Source organism: Octopus sinensis, linkage group LG2 (genome assembly GCF_006345805.1).
Source record: "Octopus sinensis linkage group LG2, ASM634580v1, whole genome shotgun sequence".
Taxonomy (NCBI): domain Eukaryota; kingdom Metazoa; phylum Mollusca; class Cephalopoda; order Octopoda; family Octopodidae; genus Octopus; species Octopus sinensis.
In genome coordinates, this window is record NC_042998.1 from 29,289,098 (window position 1) to 29,305,110 (window position 16,013).

Sequence of the window (16,013 nt, forward strand, 5' to 3'; positions counted from 1 at the left end):
GAAATCTTGTTAAGGAGAGGGCCTTTGGCGAACAAGATCTCTAGGCTCTCCGAAATGCAAAGGTCAAAGCAGGTATGGCCTCCTGTGTACGAACGCGCCTTCTGTAGTAGTTTCCACTGGTCTTGAAAGGGATGGAGTTCCTTTTAAGGTACCATGTGGGGCGGCGAGGGTAGTTTGATGGATTTATCCGGTCGCCGGAACGAGTGTGTGTGTGTATGTATGTGTATGTGTGTATGTGTGTGTATGGGTATGTATGTGTATGTGTTGTATGTGTCTGTGTGGGTCGTGTGTGTGTATATATACATGTGTGTGTGTATATGTATGCATGCATATGTGTATGTATGTATATGTATATATAATAGATATATATATGTATGTAGATATATGTATGTATATGTGGTGTGTATATATATATATTATATGGGTGTGTGTGTATGTATGTGTATGTGTGTGTATGTGTGTGTATGTATTATGGTGTATGTGTGTGTATGTGTATGTGTGGGTCGTGTGTGTATATATACATGTGTGTGTGTGATATGTATATGCATGCATATGTGTATGTATGTATATGTATATATATATATATATATATAGTATGTAGATATATGTATGTATATGTGTGTGTGTATATATATATAATATATATATATATATTATGGGTTGTGTGTGTATGTATGTGTGTATGTATATTGTGTGTGTGTTGAGAATTTCCTTATTTACCTAAAACTCTATTCTTCTTATATTTTTGTATTTTATTCTTTTTTTATTCTTTTATTTATTCTTCTATCTAATTTACCACTGACTCCTTGACACCACTCCCCAAGTATGATTTTTTTGCGCTATGCCTACCCCCAAAAATTCCCCCACCACCACCCTAATAAACCTGCCTAAATGTATAAATGCAATAAATTCTTGTTAACTAGCTTCCTGAAGAGTTCTCTTGAATGAAACCGTTCTAGTCCTGTAGAAGCTCCTTCTATATAATAAATTAATTTTACTCTGCTATGTATTAAGTACCTTATTTCTGTGGTTAACCCCGAATCACCCCGGGACTACATATATATATATATAATATATATATATATATATATATATATATATATATATATATATATGTGTGTGTGTGTGTCTATATAGGGAGAGTTTACGAAAAAATAGAAGACGAAGACAGGTGGTGTACAAAAGAAGCAGATGTATTAGTATAAAACGCTCAGGAATAGAAAAAGTTTTTTACGCTTCGAGTCTACACTCTTCTACAACAGAAGGGACACAGAAAAAAACAAGGAGATAAACAAGGAGAGAAAAAATGTGTGTAGTGGCTAACGATCTATCATGGATCTCTGTATAATAGATATATAATATAGTGTATATATATATATATAGATATATATATATATATTATAAATATTAGGGATAAATCCAAATTTACAGGGAAAAAATCAGATTTAGGATTAAATCCAATTTAATAGTAAAATATTATATAATATATTAGAGACAAAACCACTATTTTGCAAAACAAACAAGGAAAGAACTTAATCAATACATAAAATTTTATGTATTGATAAGTCTTTCCTTGTTTGTTTTGCAAAATAGTGGTTTTGTCTCTAATAATATTATATATATATAATATATTTATTATATAGAAGAGCTTCTACAGGACTAGAACTGTTTCATTCAGAGAAATCTTCAGGAAGCTAGTTAACAAGAATTGTATTGGCATTTATACATTTAGGCAGGTTTAAAGGGGTTTGGTGGGGGATTTTTGGGGTAGGCAAGCGCAAAAAATCATACTTGCGCTAGCCTACCCCCAAAAAGTCCCCCACCAACACCCCTTTAAACCTGCCTAAAGTATAAATGCCAATACAATTCTTGTTAACTAGCTTCCTGAAGATTTCTCTTGAATGAAACAGTTCTAGTCCTGTAGAAGCTCCTTCTATAATAAATTAATTTTACTCTGCTATGTATGAGTACCTTATTACTGTGGTTAACCCCGAATCAACCCGGGACCTACATATATTATATATATATATATATATATATATATATATATGTATAAATACATACATTCATACTTACACACACACACCACAAACAAGTATTAACACATGTAAATATGAATGTATATATTTTGTCAAAATTTTAAAATGTTTAATTCTACAGATGCATATCTCTTTCTTTTCAGTGGAACTGCTATTTTATACAAATTCCTTGAAATTATACCCCCCCACCTCACATGCACACAAACACATAATATATATTATGTGTGTGTGTGTATATATATACATATATATACGTATGTATTTAAGGATAATGTATCACGTCCAACTGAAGAGCAATTTTTTTGATCAAATTTTAACATGAACTCGCAGTATCGCCCGGCGTTGCTTGGGCTTGCTTCCACCCTTTAGAATTGGAATTTTTGAAAAGTTAAAATTATGCATTATGTAGCTTGTTATTCTCTTTAAGTGAAGATTTTTCTGGTTGAAATACACCTAAAAATGGCGACACAGCAGTCAAAATCGAATTTTATCTTCTACGGAATGAAGAGCAAGCCTTCTTTTATCATACTCTCAATTTTGGTCAACTTGCGCCACTGGGTCTCGGATAAGATAGTGTTAGTTGAAGGCTACCAAACCTGCCATACACAGACAACTTCAGCTTTACATATAAAAAGATAAGAATTAACTTCACCAGAAGAATTATGAAGATAAAAGTTGAGTCGATTTAATTTTGTGCTGGTTGTTGAGTTCACTGGTTTTTATAATATTCAAGTAAGTTTGAAAGTTTAATGTTATTCTGTCAGAATTTGAAGTCAGAATGTAACTGAACATATTTAAAGAAGAAAACCGGATGGATAATTATTCAGGGAATTCATTTGCATAAGAAACAATTGTACCAGTTAATGTCAACGCATTCAACGTAGTGAATATTATTAATTTAATTAGAAATTCTTTTAACGACAGGAATCGGTTTTCTCGTACCTTTGGATTTCGCCAAAAGTCAGGGTAAGCTCATCAAAGATAATTCCTTTCTTTTCTCTCATTGTGTCTCCACTAGTATTGTTACAGAATATTTTTTCTTTCCTTCGTATCACAAGTCAAGCAGCTTAGCTCTGACAACAGAGCCACAGATATTGTTTTGAGCTGAGTAGGGGTGCTTGATTCCCTTGTTCGAAAATATAAGGACACAGATCGTGTGGTACAGCCAGCTGGAGTCGATGTCTCCTGGGGCTAAGTTACAGCAACATTCATCCTAAACCAGGACCGCCATGTACTCTAAAGTACTGTTGCTGAATATCTCCCGTTGTGAGATTTACAAATAGAAATTTTCTAAGAACCACTTTATTTAGCATCGAAGTAATTTTCGCGGCACATTTTGCTTGTTTGTGTTCCTCATAGCATAGCTTCCCTAAACAAACTTCTTCGAGTCAATCTACAAGTTCTTTCTTCATTCTCTTGTTCTTTGGTGCTATTTTCTTTTTGAAAAAAAAAAAACCAAATAGGTTTCTCCTGATATTCTTCCTTAATGTATAAGGTGTACGTCAATCGCTGCCGGGATGACAAATTCGGCTTCCGGTACTTACGTCCGTTTCTAGATATTTGTTGGCTTTATGTATCTATGATATTTGTACATTGGCTTCCTCGATTCACATAAACTAATAACCTTTCAGAATAGGTTCTAGGAGGCATACTGTTGTTTATTATCATACATCATAAAGCTACACATTCGAGACTTTAGGCTAACCACTTTTCAGATTTTAGTAACTTGCTCGGTCGTAGAGAAATCTCCACATCAACTTTGCCAACCAAGGTATTTAACGAAGACAAAAGTAACAGCTTATAGTGAGAGGTTCATGTTTCGTTTTCTTTTTTCTCGTAAGTGCTATTCACAATATTCTTTGGTTGCGTAACGCAGGGGAGATTGTGCTTTCAATAATTTGTTTTAACTACTCTTTCAGTTTTGCTTTGTTTCCGTTAATATTGATTCTGTTGCTGATGGGGATTCGTTGCTGAAATCAGAAACCAAGGCTTTTCGTCTTTTTTTTTTTTTTTTTTGTTAATCTGTTGCATTCGGGTGAAACCCCTGAGATAATTATTTCCGCTACAGATGAAGCAGGTTAGTGTTCTGCTGCCATCATGCTTTAGACACAGTCAACATGGTACTAGTCCGGTAAATTAATCATTTTCCTGGTGGAATTAATACATAAAGCTCAAATTGAGTTTCTGAACTATTTTAGGTTGGCAATGAAATATCTTTATCTCCCCCTTGTTGCTTCACTATTGCCACCAGAATGCGCTGATAGTATTTAGTGGTACACTAAGAAATATTATTTTGTTGAGCAACGGTGTCCATAGTTGTCGAAATTAGGTAAACGTCCTCCCAAACACATAAGATAGTAATATACGTTTTCATTTCCTTCTCACTTCAGAACATACCATCTCTGTTTTCTGATATTTCACATGGCACTCTGAGCACCTTTTCAAACACTTATCTGCATGCTAACGTTTTGTTCATTTTCCAATGTAAAAATAAAAAAAAATAATGATTTTGATCTTGACATTTCGCAGGCAGCCGACAGTTTGTTTGTGTACCAACAATGGCTGTGTTTCTTAATGAACGCTGCAGCTCATCTTCTGTAGCCACTAACACCCCAGGCTTCAATAGCCTTATATGTTTTGAACCGAAGAGTTACAAAGTCAAATGAACCACATTTCCCGATGTCATAATTAATTTTGTTATTGTTGGTGCAATGAATATTTTCTTCACGATTGTCGTTATTTCTGCCGCCGCCATTGTCGCTGTTGAATGTTTTCTGTTTTATTCTAATTGTTTACGATGCAGGTGGTACTTGTTTCGTTCAGCGCTTTAGTGACATGTTTTACCTTTTTTCTTTTTATGCTGTAGGGTTTGCAAATATTAACATTTACATTTTCTCACTAATTGCCTTATTTTTACTCTATTGTTCAGGCATTTTCTGTTGTTCGTAGTGGCAGTGATAATTCTGTCGATGACTTCGCTCTTCTAATTGATGTTTACACTTCCGTTTTCTCGTGCCACCATACTGTGCTCAACCAAAGCACAACTACTTCTTTCAGATTCAACAGCCACACATTTGTTATATTCCTCTGTAAAATCATTATAAGAGGACTTTTTGAGAGGAGACTTTTATCGGAGACAACAGGTTAGTTTAATGAGATTCAATACTTATTTAACATTAGAAATAATCAATTTATAGGCGTAGGATTGGCTTTGTGGTAAGTAGCTTGCTTACGAACCACATGGTTCCGGGTTCAGTCCCACTACGTGGCATCTTGGGCAAGTATCTTCTACTATAGCCTCGGGCCGACCAAAGCCTTGTGAGTGGATTTGGTAGATGGAAACTGAAACGAGCCCGTCGTATATATATATATATATATGTGTGTGTGTGTGTGTGTGTGTGTGTGTGTGTGTGTGTGGTGTGTGTGTGTGTGCGTATGTGTGTGAGTATTTGTGTGTCTGTGTTTGTCCCCCCAATATCGCTTGAGAACCGATGCCGGTGTGTTTACGTCCCCGTAACTTAGCGGTTCGGCAAAAGAGACCGATACGAAGAATAAGTCCTGGGGTCGATTTGCTCGACTAAAGGCGGTGCTCCAGAATGGCCACAGTCACATGACTGAAACAAGTAAAAGCGTGAAAGAGTAAAAAGAGAATATGACATTAAATACGTTTGTTAAGAAAATCTTAACGGATAGCTTAGCATTGATGTTTGACAATGCAAGCGAGGAAGAATCCTGACCATTACAACTCATGAGAAACATTATAGCCTTCACTCGTTGAGCTATTAAGACTGGTTAATACATATACATATTCTATATATATATATGTCATTATTGCTCACAAGGGGCTAAACATAAAGGGGACAAACAAGGACAGACAAACGGATTAAGTCGATTACATCGACCCCAGTGCGTAACTGGTACTTTATTTACCGACCCCGAAAGGATGAAAGGCAAAGTCGACCTCAGCGGAATTTGAACTCAGAACGTAACGACAGACGAAATACGGCTACGCATTCGCCCGGCGTGCTAACGTTTCTGCCAGCTGGCCGTCTTCACATATGCATATTCTATATATACTGAGAGTTAGCTACATACACTATATATAGTTAGACTATATTTAGCTACAAGCATTTTTATATATAGAGAGAATTGTACGTTGATATTTGTAGGGGTATTAATTGTTAATTAAATTAAGTCATGGAAACGGACCAGTAAATAAACTGATATGAAATCTTTCGTCCGTACAGTTACACTATTTGCTGAGCACAAATTCCATTTGGAACTGATATATCTGCACTCGGCCTTCATTATTTGAACCAATTCAAAGACAGCATTGTTTGAAGTTACCTAATAATAATTGCAGAGAATTTTGTAACCTCTCATACTAGATTAAGTATCTAAAAGCATAACACGAAAGATATGTAGTAATAACAGATAACCGAACACGTTTTCATATACAGGTTGTTCCATTTGTGTTTTTTTACAGTTGAAAATCAACTTCATCAATTATTTTCCAGGATAGAAATCATCCGTTGAAAATATCTTTATTTTTTTTTCTCTCTAGTTTCAGCTCAGAGCTGCGGCCATGCTAATGGACCGCCAATTGGACCGACTCGGGAGCTGTGAATCGTTACGGACCCGGATTTTCCAGGGCCTCCGAGAGCGCACCGGACGCTGCCTGAGACGCGGCGCTCTACAGGCACCATATCCGTATCTCCGGACGCTCCGATTTCACGGACGCGGTCCTTTACGAAGAAGAGAGAACTCTTCACGGGGTTCCCGGCAACTTCTTGAACGATTTCAGTGCAGTCTATTCCAGATATCTTAATTTCATAGAAATGAACATATCACAATAATTTACAATGCATTCCTTACGCCTTCAAATAGCAAACCATGCTGAAATATTGAAATGCATCTTATCTCAGCAAAACTAATATTCGTTAATATACACCGTTCAAAATATATGTATTTATTCTATTTTCGCACCTTATACATTCGTAATTTTATTCTGACGTTCGTCACTGACTCCCAGCTTCTTGGTTCTAGCAAGAACGGCGTGATAAACCATGCTTTTAGTTATATCTGTATAATGGAAAGGAAATTGCAATTCTGCTCAAGGTGTCATTATGTTAGCTATCAAAACAACATCATTTAGCACAAGTTATCCGATGCATCAGCCAAAGAAACAATATGTTTTATTGTTATAATAATAATAATCTACATATTTGCAATCGAAGCAGCAAATTTCACTCAGCAACATGTTAAACGTATTAAAAACCAACATAATGAATGTTCGCAACAAAACCCCAAACAGTCATTTGCTGCCGTTGTTACAGAATGTTCTTCGATTTCCTTGTAAAATGATATAGTTTTCTTTATTTTCTCTCCTCTCCCACTCTAAATGTCTTGTGTTATCGCTGCTGCTTTCCTTTCAGCATCACATGTAATTCAATCTTCTTTACCCTGCAAGCATACTTTCGAAATTTAGAATTTCTGCTAAAATCACATTTCGCTGAATATTCTTGCCTCACCTACAACATCATCCTTAAGGATGTTAGGCAATACATATGCTATGGTTCCTTCAATTTCACTCGTCTATGCCCCGAGCCTATCTTACGCTACATCCCGCTGTTTGAAAGAAAAGAGAGCATTAGGTAAATGTAGCCCTGAATTCCAATGTATGTCAAGAAAACGTTAGGGTGGGCATGGTTGGAATGTTACTGACTGTGAGTCTTCTGGACAGAAATTATATCTGACCAAATCGTTACAAAAATGTTCTGTTCATTTGTCTCCTTTTCATTTACGACAAAGTGATATATTTGTTAAGTGAACCATCCACAAAAAAGGACATATGTACATAATCTTTTCTACTATAGACACAAATTTGGGAGATGGAACTAGTCAATTACATTGAGCCAAGTGTTTCACCGGTACCTAATTCACTGACCCAGAAAGGATGAAAGGCAAAATCGACCTCGGCGGAATTTGAACTCAGAACGTAGTGGCAGACGAAATACCTATTTATTTTCTACCCACAAGGAGCTAAACACAGAGGGGACAAACAAGGACAGACAAACGGATTAAGTCGATTACATCGACCCCAGTGCGTAACTGGTACTTAATTTATCGACTTCGAAAGGATGAAAGGCAAAGTCGACCCCGGCGGAATTTGAACTGATAACGTAACGGCAGACGAAATACCGCAAAGCATTTCGCCCGGCGTGCTAACGTTTCTGCTTGCTCGCCGCCTTCTAATTAGGTGCATAATATAGATTAAAAGTAACTGTTACTTTAATATTATAGGTGATGGCTAATTAGTAAAAAGTGTGGTAAACTTATTTGGGAAATACACGAAATGTTATTATTTTTAAGCACCAACACCCGGGTTTTGATATTCACACATAGTATTTACTATAAAAGAACAAAAACAATTAGTTCGATTCCCGGTTGAAGAGAATTCTTTTCATTTATTCTTCCAACACCTTTTTCAAACGAACGACCATAACAAAATCTCAATTTCCTTCCCTATAAAATTGTTGACCTGCGGCCATAATAAGAGATCAATGATAATCATAATATTATTTATAATGATTACACGTATTGTGTCTTGTTTGTTTGTTTTAATTTGATTCTATTGTATTGGTGTGAACTTGTGCTTTGTATAACAATAACGAATACTAAGAGAAATGATAGGCTGTCTGAAAACAACACTCTGTACCACAATGAATACAATAAAAAATAAATGAATAAAATCTGATTTTCTTGTATTCTGGCATGATTGTTTTATTTTCGCTTATTTTCTGGTTTTATTATAAGTTATGTATTTCAGGAAATAATTTAATGACATTTGATTGAAAAATAAAACTATTCTCCTTTTTCTATTTTATGCGTTTATACTAATAATGAGTATGCTTCGCTTTTTATTTTCGTTTTCTGGTCCATTATCCCTTCCACACACACAACACACACACACACACACACACATACTCTCTCTCTCTCTCTCTCTCTCTCTCTCTCCTTCACTCACTTTCCTTGCCTTTCTATTTCTCTCTTAAGTAATCTTCCTAACACAATTCTTCATCTACGTCATCATTAATCATTGTAAAATGTTACCTTTAACCGTTCTTCCCTAAAATATATTTTACTTTCAATGTTTGCTAGAATGTACATACATATATACAAAGCTTCATCCATCCATTCGACAGACATATAACAAAACATACAAATCTGCATGTATACATACATACAAACATGCCCTATTGATGTTGTTGAACTTCCAGTGAAGAAGTATTGAACCTAGGTGAGAAACCGGCTCTTTCTCTATTGGCAAGAAATCTTGAAATAAAAGAAAAAGAGGATATCTATGGACAACCGCTTCGAAACCTCCAGCTCCTATATCCCGACTATGAATTCATATTCATACCAATAATAATTGGAATACTAGGTTTTGTTAGCAAATGCTTAAAGAATAATCTGGATAAACTGGGATTTTCAGAAAGAGAAATCGACCGGTTAATTCGTACATTACATGTGCAGTCTGTGAGTGAAACAGTAAAAATATGCAAGGCTTTTCTCAAGTTCGAAATATGAATTTGTCTCTGTTAACTACATCCCAAAGATGTATCTTTGTTGGAAACCGGTTCCCTCCTCAGTGGAAGATTTATAATAATCAAAAAGTAGATGAGATATACATGCATACACATAGACATACATATATACATACATATATACATACATACATGTATACATACACACATACATGGATGCATACATACGTTTATGTTATGTATATATGTATGTACGTACTTATGCATGAATGTATGCGGTGTGTGGTGTATGGGAGAGGCGTTGTGTGAAAGTATGTGTGTTTGTATAGAATTAAAACTGAATGTAGTTGAATGTACCTTGTGTTATTTCTCTTTCCAGTTTTAAGGCAGTAGGGATTGATTGAAGAAAAATTCCGGAATATCCAGTAACTTCGAGGATGCACTTTTGCTGTTTCGATGGCTCTTTTCTCCCTTGAAGTAAGAATCGAGGATAATATGTATGAACATGTTATCACCATGGTGATAATATGTATCCCCGAGGCGGCGAGCTGGCAGAAACGTTAGCACACCGGGCGAAATTTCGTCTGCCGCTACGTTCTGAGTTCAAATTCTGCTGGGGTCAACTTTGCCTTTCATCCTTTCGGGGGTCGATTAAATACGTACCAGTTACGCACTGGAGTCGATATAATCGACTCAATCCGTTTGTCTGTCCTTGTTTGTCCTCTCTGTGTTTAGCCCCTTGTGGGTAGTAAAGAAAGTGATAATATGTATCCCCATAGAGAATTTTCACCGAGTACTCAGTCTCAAAGGAAGCAGAACTTGTAGAACACAAGACAAGATTACTTGGTAGGAAACTGAGAGAGCATCGTATATGACTACATCTTTCTACGTCCTGAATTAAAAGTTACTGTTGTATAATTTGTGACTTCTCCCAACGGTGTTGATAAAACATAAACTAATCAACTGATGGTGTTAATTTAATCAGCTGAGCTTTACCCCCCATAATTTTCAGCTGCTTGCTAATGTCGTCGGAAACGAATATTATAAGTGCATGCTCACGTAGTGTAAGGCGTTTCGTTTACCCTATTTATAATTTTTTTCATTTCATTACATATCGATGTGTTTTTGTGGACGACTAATTACCATTCAAATAAAGAGAGACGGGTAAGCAGGATTGATCACTTTATTGCATTTAGTCTAACTTCTAACTTCTAAATTCTAATCCGACTCCCATTGATTTTACTCACGAGATTTCAATAAATCAATAAATTTGTACTAGTTTCGATTTAGTCAACTGCACCCATCATTTCCAAAGCAGTGATGGTACATTGGTGCTATAGAAATCAATGCTGTAATTAAAATCAGTTGGTGAATGGCAATGCACTAAATAAAGTTCACTGCAGTATTTACTTACTTCGGTTTACTTCTGAGTTCAAAACCAGAGGACGCCGGCTTTCGTATTTATACCTCTGGGTATGTTTGATCGACACTTTATTTTGCAGTAACAGACCAATAACAGCAACTAAAATGCTCAACCAAGTTTTAAAATTGTGCTAATATTAGAAAACCATGTCGAAAATATATACTACGTTACAAATTTAGGGAAAAAGGGTGATCGATTACGTAATTCTAGCACAGAGGTTCCCAACCCGGGGTCCGCGGACCCCCAGTGGTCCGCAAAGGTAGTACTGTGGGTCCATGAACCAAATTCAAAATTTCACACACACACACACACACACAAATATATATATATTTATGTATTTATATATATGTATGTATGTATGTATATATATACACATTTAAGGATATGCATATTAAAAGGGGTCAGTGGGAAAACTCATTTAAAGGAAAGGGTTGGGAACCACTGATCTAGCACTTCACAAGTACTTTATTTTACCGTCCTGAGACGTATGACAAAACAATAATGATTTACAAGGAATTTGAACACTGAGTGTTATATAGCGTCATAAATGCTTGATTGGATATACTTTCTGCTATAGGCACAAATCCTAAAATTCTAGGTGGAGGTGGATAGTCGATTGCAGCGAACCAGCAAATTTCTTGTAATTATTTCATCCTCTTCAGAACGTAAAGAGAGACTAAACGCTGCTCAGCATGTTGTCCTGGGTGCTAACTGTCCGGGGTGCTAAACGTCTTAAAATAAATCAAAAAGTATCGAAGAGAATTTTGTTTCTGTATAAATTCAAATATTAAGGTGGAAGCTAACAGAATCATTAGAACAACGGATAAAATACTTAACGGCATTTCGTCCGAAGTCGGCTTTACTTTCAATGCTTTCAAGGTTGATAAAATAACTACCAGTAGAGCATTGGTGTCGAGGTAATCGACTTCTCCAACCCTCAAAATTGTTGGCCAAAATACAAAAAAAGAAGAAATACAAATCTTGGCATTCTTCTGTTTCCTTATATAATTACATAATGTATATATGTATATATATATATATATATATATACTAGCGATTTTTTCCCCTGTCTTCCCTTCTCGGGATCTTTCCTTCTCCTATGTTTCCGACGAAGAGCTCCGCTCGAAACGTCAAACCCTCTTCTCTCCCTTCTTTCCTGAGCGTCCAATAATACTTTATTGTTCCACGTCCTTGCATTGTGTTTTTTTGTTTTTGTTTTTCTTTTTGGATTAACTTTATATATATATATATATATATATATATATATATAGTTATTATTTTAGTATAATTTAACAAAAAGGTTTTGTAGCATGTTGACCACGTGATATTATCATTTACATGATTTTATCTTTGTTTTTATAAATAATTAAAATATTTATGCTTTGCATTGCTTTCAGAGTATTTCAGTTTAAAAAAAAATACGCAGCTGAAATGAAAAGTAAAAATGTGACTTTATTGTGAAGCAGAAGCGTGGTTATTTGCATATGATCGTACGAATTTGTTTTAGTGGGGTTATGTATAAACATTTGTGACTGTTTCTTTGAATATTGTGCTGAGGATGGGAAATAAACTATTTTACTGCTTTAATCTCGAAATTGGACCAATACACAATTGACTGTTGAGTTTTGTTTTGTATTTTTCATTTGCCTGTCTACAACCCGTATTTTTGCAGGAGTTAAAAGTGGTTTACAACGTTTTTTGGCGTATTCTTACATGGGGAAGCAAGGTTTTTCCCCCCTGTTCCTTTTATATTATATAATATATATATTATATATATATATAATATATAATATATATATATATATATGTTATTTATTATTTTAGTATATATATATATATATATATAGCAAAAGAATGGAGGTGATACAGAAATGACATATATTAACTGTTAGACATTCTATTATGTCTATTTAATTATTCTAAAACGTTTGTAAGATTATATACATATGCAAAGCCTGTTACAGACATGTGTACCAGTAATACATAAAAGAGTAAAAGAACAGTTCCTTACAGCCGTTTCTGCAAAGAGGCCACTATAACCTCCGTGCTATTTCCATCTCTTTAGTGTTCTGTAGGAATTGGTAGATAAACTTTTGGTATTCAGTGTGCCTCAAGGCTTCATCAGAGGGTCAAAAAGGGGTCTAAAACGTTAAGAGGGCCAGTGCATACGCACACACACACACACACACACACACACATATATATATATATATATATATATACACGCATACATATACGTAAGAATCAGTTACCAATAGGTACAGTTTATTATTCTTATTGAAGAGGGCATCAGAAAAATAGGAACAAACATTATAGTGTGAGGGATGTACAACTTAGTAGAACTGGTAAGGTATATGAAAGGGAATATTATATATATATATATATATATATATATATAATAATATATATATATATATATATATATATATTATATATATATATATAGATATATATATATATATATATAGTGGAAGCACAATGGCCCAGTGGTTAGGGCAGCAGACTCTCGTGATCGTAGGATCGCGGTTTTCGATTCCCAGACCGGGCGTTGTGAGTGTTTATTGAGCGAAAACACACCTAAAGCTCCACGAGGCTCCGGCAGAGGTAGGTGGCGGTCCCTGCTGTACTCTTTCGCCGCAACTTTCTTCTGTTGGCCTGCTCACTTAGGCAGCGGGGTGGCGTCATTTAAGGCTAAAACAATGCGAAGCGCATTGTGACAAGCGATGTGTACCAACATCTGATAGCCTGGACGGACATATGATCATGTGATATATATATATATGTATATATACACAGACATATATACATATATGTTGCCTTCCAAGGTTCATGTTATTTCGTCCGATGGTAGATCGATAAGTATAGTCATTCTTAAGATGAGTTTAAAGAGAAGGTGGATTCAGGCAGCGGTCCATATTCTGCCTACATATATATATATGCATACACACACGCATACGCATACATGCACCCACGACACATAGGCAAACGTATGTTAAGACAGATAGTGTCTGTGTGTGTGTATGCACGCCATATGTGAATTCTTGTACTTACTATGTAATGTGTCTTTCGATGCCAAGAAGTATGTAATATACCAATTCCATAAATAGAGATCACCAAAAGAAGTAACAGAGAAAATGATTAGTGAAAACTTTAAGCAGCGAATGCCACACATTGATTCAATTGTAAAAAGAAAACAATCTCTCGATCTCTCTATTAATCTTGTATATATATAATATATATATATATATATATATATATATATATATATTATATTATATATATATATATAAGTGCATGTCTATACACATATATATGTACGTATGTATAGACACACAAATTAATAGAATGTATTTTGGCATCATCAAACCAGACATATTTGAGAAATTGTAAAGAATAATGCCATAAATGTCAGACGCCAGCTTTGTACTTACATGACTAAAATCGCAGACGCAAAAATCATTCTTAATGTTCTTTTTTCATCACCGTCTGTGATACATACATTACGTATGTACGTATTCTATATATATATATATATGTAATATCTATACCTTTATATATATATATATATATACTATATATATATATATATATATATATATATATATACCTTTATATGTATATATATATACATACTATATATATATATTATATCCTTTATATGTATATATAATATACATACATATATTATATATATATATATACCTTTATATATATATATATATACATACATATATATATATATATATATATATATACCTTTATATGTATATATATATCACATACATATATATATAATATATATATATATACTATACCTTATGTATATATATATACATACATATATATAATATATATATATATATACCTTTATATGTATATATATATAATACTTTATATGTATATATATATATATACCTTTATATGTATATATATACATACATATATATTATATATATATATACCTTTATATGTATATATATATACATTTATATGTATATATATATATATATATACCTTTATATGTATATATATATACGTACATATATATATATATATATATATAATATATATATACCTTTATATGTATATATATATACATACATATTACTTTATATATATACCTTTATATGTATATATTATATACCTTTATATGTATAATATATATATATATATATAGATATATACCTTTATATGTATATATATATATACCTTTATATGTAATATATATAATACATACATATACATACATATATATATATATATATATATATTAATACTTATATGTATATATATATACATACCTATATATATATATATACATATATATATATATATATACCTTTATATGTATATATATATACATACATATATATATATATATATATACCTTTATATGTATATATATATACATACATATATATATATATATATGGTATATGTATATATATACCTTTATATATATATATATTATATATATATATATATGGTTAAGTAGAGATATTGTGATGTAGGTGACTAATGAATAGAGTGTCGCACAAATTCTGTACGATATTTACTTATCCACTTTTCCGAGTGAGTTTAAATACTGCCTGGTTAAGCCCCACCCCCTCTGTCATTGTCCTGAGGTCGAAAAAATACGATCCGGTAAAACAGGCTATCGAGTTCATGCAGTTATATAAGCAATTTGATGATGATGATGATGATGATGATGATGATGAAATCATTATCATTAGGCGCTGATATAGAAAAAATCTGAAATGTTTTTGTTTTAGTTTTTTACTTGTTTGCAGTTATTGCAGAGTGGCCAGGCTGGATCACCATTTTGAAGGTTTTAGTCGAAAAGATCAACCTCAACACTTATTTTGAAAAAGAGAATTCTGCTACCTAAGATATCGATATCTTTTGCCGAACAGCTAAGTGAAGGGGACGTAAATAAACCAACATCGGTTGTCAAGTGGTGGTGGCAGATAAACCAGATACATAATCACATTCGTATATATATAT

At 33.7% G+C, this 16,013-nt stretch overlaps 1 long non-coding RNA gene across 1 annotated transcript; it reads left to right on the forward strand.

The window, feature by feature from the left end:
- The first annotated feature begins 1,582 nt into the window (after positions 1 to 1,582).
- On the forward strand, positions 1,583 to 6,760 carry LOC118762256. Its single transcript, XR_004998010.1, has 3 exons — positions 1,583 to 1,592; positions 3,844 to 3,849; positions 6,660 to 6,760. It is a non-coding gene; the product is annotated as an uncharacterized LOC118762256 (long non-coding RNA).
- Positions 6,761 to 16,013: the final 9,253 nt, after the last annotated feature.